The sequence below is a fragment of the Carassius auratus genome, unplaced genomic scaffold (genome assembly GCF_003368295.1).
Source record: "Carassius auratus strain Wakin unplaced genomic scaffold, ASM336829v1 scaf_tig00023612, whole genome shotgun sequence".
NCBI classification, from domain to species: domain Eukaryota; kingdom Metazoa; phylum Chordata; class Actinopteri; order Cypriniformes; family Cyprinidae; genus Carassius; species Carassius auratus.
The window spans coordinates 148613-156080 of NW_020525285.1; positions in this window are offsets into that span (position 1 = coordinate 148613).

Below are 7468 nucleotides of genomic sequence, written 5' to 3' on the forward strand. Positions count from 1 at the left end.
CCTGGACTTGATTGACTCGGTGCACTGCCTTTGAAAAAGGTTTTCTAAAATCCCCGTTAAGGCATGTTAAAACAAACCTGAGGTTGAGTGATGGAAAGGGACTTTTTAATGTAAGGTAAGTAAAGAAATGAAACCTCAGTCTGGTTCATGTGCTAATAGCCTACAAATCCCAACTAGAAGAGATCGCAGGTTTCCAGCCTTCTGGGGTAAAAAGAAAGAAAACAAAGAAAGAAAAAAAGAATAACAAAAAAGAAAACAATCTTGCAGCCAAGCAGTAGCAATAGTAGCATAATGACTATAAATGTGCTGGAGAAAAAAAATGGCAAGGATATATAATTATTTATTAATATATTTGTGTTTTCAAAGTCAGTGTCAACTACAATGATGAAGTTGATGGTGACACGCCATCTCCACAAGTAAACGCGCATTTAGTGAGAAATGTAGCTTTCATACAGATTACATTATCATAGAGTATTTGTTTTCTTTTAGAATTGGTTTGGCTATATATATTTAAATTTATGCATTAAGTGACTTACATTGCATTCAGGCTAACAATTTTCTCCTAACATGTTCCCTGGGATTTGGGACCAGGTGGTCTAAAATCTTTTCAGATTAACACCACACCCGAGAGCTGGTGCTTAACAGTCGAAGGCTGATTAACAATGATCCAGCTGTTTGAGCTGAACCAGAGGACACTCATTCAGCGGTACACAAGGCACATTATTTGCTTCCAATGAACTGAATACTTCTGTACACACACACACACACACACACACACACATATTACAAGTAATTTACTTTCAGGTCTCAACAGCAGCAGAAGAATCAGGAAATGAGTGTCCTCGCCCAGGGACTGACTCCACCTGACCCAATTGACGTGGCTGATATGCAGCTTCCTCCGCCAAGAGAAAAATAGGATGCAAAACATAAATGTATCCTTCCGCCAAATCGACAAGGAAAGGCTCCTCTTCTGTGACCGGGTCGACGGCCCGTTGCTGCCACCAGGGAGTGTCCGATCACTCCCGTCCCCACAGCAGCAAGACTTTTTCAGCAGCCCATTTCAGCACCTGGGTCACTGTTAGACAGACTAGTCCTTAACCCAGACATGACTGTGTCACTGCTGATTCCCTCTTCTGGTGCTTCGACATCCGGTGCAGACCCAGCTCCGCCTGCTCCAGCGCCTGCTGCTCCTGTGTCCCGTTACACCCAGAGGAACAGGTGCGGCGGCCCTGGAGACGGAAAGCGGAGTCCATTAGAGGAAGTATGTGCGAGGGATTACTTTTAACACGTGCAGCGTCTTTATATTATCGGTTGGCACATTGTACATTCAGACACCAGAGAAGCTGAAACTGGATTATGCATTAGTAACAGTTTTATAAATAATATCATAAAGTTTGGTTTCCCACTGTTAATGCTGTTGCATCTGATTCGTCTCAGACTCATTTTCTCTCCTGGTTCAGTAGATTGTCTCTCGTCCTCTTTCTTTGGTATTTTTTGCTTTCTCTGTTTAATTCTCCTCCAGATTGTGAAGCTGCACAGATCTTCTGACAATACCTATTTTCTCTTTTTTTCATGATCTGTTGAAAGAGAAAGTGGAGATATGAAAGGTGTTTAGTTTCATTATAACACAAAAATAAGTGTTATGTCGAAAATTAATAATAAAAAGCACAATAATCTACAACAAATAAAGATAACAGTGTCATTACCATGTGATGAACTGAAGTGAATCTCCTCGGCAGCTCTGAGGAAGCTTTACTATGGCATGATCTGGAAATGCAGGGCATTTGTTAGCATATTATTAAATGTACATTTTAACAATACATACATTTTAATTTGTAACAAATTAAGTAATGTGACAATCTTAGCACATGCATTTATAATACATTTAGCATAAAAATCCATGTATTTAACAGGTTACTGGGTACTTTTAATGCTCTTTTACAAAGTATTTTATGGACATATACCATATAATTAAATTATATACATAATACTGCACACCCTCCGCAATTATCTCATGGGGGCAGGAATTCACCCTCTGTTCGGACCACGCGCCCCTGCAATGGCTCCACCACATGAAGGATATCACACGTTGAGTAAGTGGGTTAAGTATAAAATGATGAACACCTGTGTCTGCTTGCAGTAATTGGCCTGGAGAAACCAGTTAAAAGAGAGGCTGGAGAATATGGGACGGAAACTCTGCTCTGCTTGGAGAGATAAGGGAGAAATTGTAAGCGTGCCTTTATCATTTTGTAAACACGCTGGTTAAAATATTAACCAAGTCTACTAGCACCAACCCTGGTCACTTTCTTCGTCCCACTATGAGCTTTATTACAAGGAACTACAGCTTTCTAAAGAAAAATCATGCAATGCACATAACTCTCAGTATAATATCAGATTTCAGCATCAATTTTACATTTGGTATCTGCATATATGATTAAAATCCCACCTCATTTCTAAGTGTCTCTGAATCATCAGAATGAATCGTTGCTGGTCTGTCTGAATCACGAGAAACTAGACAATTAAACCACAAACACAGGTGTTAAATCTGATGAAGCAACTGATCTTTACATATTTATATAAGAAGATGTGTATGTATATATAAAGAAGATGATAAAGGTAAACCCTCATTCATAAATTGATTTCAAGATGAATCAAGATGAAACCGAATTTATGTTTTAAACATCATAAATACTCACAGTTTGGTTTGCCGCTATTAATGCTGCTCCGTCTGATTAATCTCAAGTACTTTTTCTTTCTTGATTGATCAGATTGTCCCTTGTCTTCTTTGTTTGCCATTTTTCTTGATGTTTAATTCTCCTGTAGTTTGTGATGCTCCACAGATCTTCTGCAATGCATTCATTTCTCTTTCATAATACTTCTGGAAAAATATATGGTGATAGAATTTAGTGTAAGATTTTATATTTTTTTTATGAATGTTGCACAATATAGATTTCAGTATCGTCTTAACATAAAGATAAATGTAAAATAAAATTTTACAAAATTCTTAACAATTAAAGATAAAAGTGTTTTAATCACGTTAAGATGAGCTGAAAAGGGCTTTCATCCACTGCAGCTTTGAGATCTTGTTGTGACTGAGATTGAAAGCTTTCAGTTTTAGAGTGACGCCCAAATGGGTAAAGCGCCGAAACAAAGAAAATCTGTTTTGAAATTAAGTCGCTCTTTTTTTTTTTTTTTTTTTTTTTTTTCAAATATACCATTTCCCCTGGAGCTATTTACTGGATGAGAAAATTATTCACTATTTATTTTCAAATCAAGGTGAAGATATTCCCCTTTTTTTTTTTTGGTACTTTTTAAAAACATTTTGTGCTTACAAATGTCAGAGCTTTGATCACATCAGAACAGTTTTATCAGTAACTGGTGAAGAAGCTAATGTAAAGAATTTGTATTATATATATATATATATATATATATATATATATATATATATATATATATATATATATATATATATATAAATAGTGAAGAGTGTATATTTTGCAGTTCTTAAAGCTTGTGTTTTATTTTTGAACAGCGTCAGTTCAGGATTGAATCGATAATCTCATGCTGGAATGCTCTCTCTAAAGCTGTAGATGATTACAGACTGACAGAGATCTGGGAGACAAACAACAAAGTCACAAGTCAGAACATGATATGATTTTGCATTAAGGTGTTTTACATTCAGGCTCAGACACATTTGCGTTCAAGACATTAAATCAGATCAGTCCTTAAAGTATGTTTTTATTTTCATAGCCTTATTCAACAATTTTTTCCCCAACACATCCTCAAATGAAAGAAAAATGTTCATATTTTAGTAGATTTTAAATAAAATACAGTATTATACATTTTTGCTGTTTGTGTATTACAAGTGGACAATCTGAAGTCATGTTTATGACAAGTTTCACAATCTTCTACCTTAAATACATTATGGTCATATACATACTGTAACTATACATGGTATGACATGCAGTGAAGCATTTTGTTTTCCTTTACACAATTTAAAATTAAGGGAATGAAGTAAAAGAAAAGGATATAAATTAGAATGTACAGATTGAAGAATTTACAATATCTACAAAGTCAAAAATAAACAAATGGAAGATGAGTAGAAAAAACATCCACAACAGAAATAGAGGAATTAAACACTCAACAAAAACGTGCAGCTGTAGATGTCCAGATGAATGTGGCTTTTGCTAGTTCCTCTTTTTATTTCAGTCTGTTTGCATTTTGGGGTTTCTCGGTTTCTTAGTTTGAACAACACGTGACTCCGCAGATGTTGACAATTACTGCTGTTAAGGACTGATTAAAAAAGAAAATGTTTGAATTCTAATCAAGAGTAATGAGGAAAAGGATACAAACACTCTCCACATTTATAGATTCAGTCACAAGTTAATCATGTTGTGAAAACAGAAATCAGGCTGCAGGATAAGTATATTTAGAACAGAGGAAGACATGACTCATGAAATGAATCATGCGAGTGGAAATTAAATGTATGAGCCATTATGAGATAAGCGTGGTATAATAATTACAGAACCTCAGACATTTTTATCTTCTGAGACATACAGTAGACACACAGTGACTCACACACATCTGTTCTCACATCTCACTGAGAGAAAATGCAGGAAACGCCTCTCTCAGATATGCAACAGTTCCTTCTCACCCCGTCCTTCCCCTCACCCAGATCACTCAGAATAGTCAATATCAGAATATAATGTTCTATATTAATGCAAGTGATATTTACAGTCATGTTTGATGTCATTTGAATTGTCTCAGGGCGAATGGTACAACGGTCTCAACCTTACAAGAAGTAGACTAAAGGTGATTAAGATCCTAAGGGTTAAGAAATATTTTCTCACTGTAGAGGGTATTTTATGCAAAATACCTTTTGTCTCTCAAGGTGATACTGTAACTGTACATGATCAATGCAAATTCCAATTGTTATTTCTGTCTCCATCTCATGGATGTTTGTCTTGGTCTGAGGTACTTAAGGAAATGTTGCAAAAGGGTTGGGACAATTCTGTAGCCAGAATGAGTGTTCACACACTTCATACTGTGTATTTTACTCAAAGTCAGGTATGCATCTTATTCTTAGTTTCAGCTTTGAGAATTTTATATTTGCATTGATTTTATGTAATTGGCATAGTACAAATGTAATGAACCAGAACTCGATATAGGATCCATAATGCAGGCTTTATTATAAAGGCTCGTACAGGCAGTGGTCGGAACCAGCAATATCAACAGCATGGGCAGAGCAGATAATCAGTAATCCAGTAACAAGCAAGGGGTCGGTAGGCAGGTAGCAGGGGTACGTAGAGATAACAGGCAGAATCGGTAACAGGAAATCAAACACGGCTAATAACGCTCAGAAATGACAGACACAGCAAATCAAGACTTCGCGTCTGAACTGTGATGGAAGTCCAGCTTAAGTACCCAGTCTGATGACGATCTGTGCAGGTGATCAGAGTCCAAGGAAGGGGCTTGTGGGAAATGTAGTGTCGTCAGTATAAGTGAATGAATGGATGCGTGTGTGTGAGTATTCAGGTGAGGGTGCCCTCCGCTGGCCAGCAGAGTGAATCACGGGGTTCGTCTCCGTGATTCGTCCATGGCTACCCCTTCGGGACTGATTATGTATCCTAGGAAGGTGGTGGATGTTGTGTGGAACTCGCACTTCTCAGCCTTGGCGTATAGCTGGTATTGGATGAGGCGTTGGAGAACTGCTCGAACGTGTTGTACATGTTCAGGAAGGGTGTTAGAGTAAATCAGGATGCCATCGATGTACACAATCACAGATATGTTCAACATGTCTCTGAAAACCTCGTTAATCAATGATTGAAACACAGATGGACTGTTGGCAAGTCCGAACAGCATCACAAGATACTCATAGTGTCCAGTGGTGGCGGAGAAGGCGGTCTTCCATTCGTCTCCCTCCCTGATGCGGATGAGGTTGTAGGTGCACCTCAGATCCAGTTTGGTGTAGTATTGAGCTGTACGAAGTTGTTCGAGGGCTGTAGGAACCAACGGGAGTGGATAGCTGAATTTTTCTGTCATTTCATTTAGTCCACGATAATCGATGCAGGGACGGAGACCTCCATCCTATTTCTTTACGAAGAAGAACCCAGATGAAGCAGGGGATGTGGACGGTCTGATGAACCCTTTTTGAAGCTCCCCCTTGATGTAATCATTCATAGCGTCGGACTCAGGTGATTGTGGTTAGACGATTCAGCTGGAACTGATTGGCCGCGATCTGACTGGCTTGGGCCGCCATGGCGGTATGAAGACCTTCAAAAGCCGCTGGATCTCATTGTCTTCTGTACAACGAGTCTTCTGTAATGAACCAGAACTCGATATAGGATCCATAATGCAGGCTTTATTATAAAGGCTCGTAGTCGTACAGGCAGTGGTCGGAACCAGCAATATCAACAGCATGGGCAGAGCAGAGAATCAGTAATCCAGTAACAAGCAAGGGGTCGGTAGGCAGGTAGCAGGGGTACGTAGAGATAACAGGCAGAATCGGTAACAGGAAATCATGGTCCAGCTTAAGTACCCAGTCTGATGACGATCACCTGTGCAGGTGATCAGAGTCCAAGGACGGGGCTTGTGGAAAATGTAGTGTCGTGATTATAAGTGAATGAATGGATGCGTGTGTGTGAGTATTCAGGTGAGGGGTTTGTCTCTGTGACAACAAATTTACCTGACTGATATTAAATTGTTACATTTGATTCTATTCTGTTTTACTCTGTAATTATTGGCTCTAGTAGATCACGCTGTATCCTTGTTACCGCATTTCCTGCGTCAGGTTAGTAATGGACTAAAACTCAGTTGAGATGGAGCATAGGACACACAAACTGTATCTTTCGAGATCCGGCTAACACTCGGTATTAGTTCAAGTGTACTTAGATTGTAAGGGCTTATAGGGAATTTCTGTTTAGGTCTACTGGATGTTGATCGACCAACCTAAATAGGGTGAACCTAACCTCTATTTATTGTAATATTATTCTAGCTAAGTGTACATGGGAAACAATGGCATGACCATACCAAAACTACTATCAGGGAAAGTAATATTGGTCAGCTTATATCTATAGTAGTGGTCATGACCTCTGACTAGAAATAATGTTGCTTTATTCAAGTGTGTACAAATCTATGGGGGCTAATTAAAAGTACCTTTACAATGAGTGAGCATTGGAGCGGCCGTTGTGTTCAGTTTTAACTATTTCTTCCATTTAGTATTTTTGTGTAAGAATAAGAAGCACTTCATCTGTATTTAGTGTCTTTCCAACATATGAAAACATTTCTGAATCTGCATCTGAAATGGCATTTAGATGTATTCACACAGTTTATGTCTCTCAGAGGAGACATGGAATCATTTAAATTGCAAACACAGATGTATAAATAACCTGATGTTTTGTTTTTAACATAAAACGTTGAATACTGATATTTGAAATAATTTAAAACATGAAAAAAAGTCTTATATTAT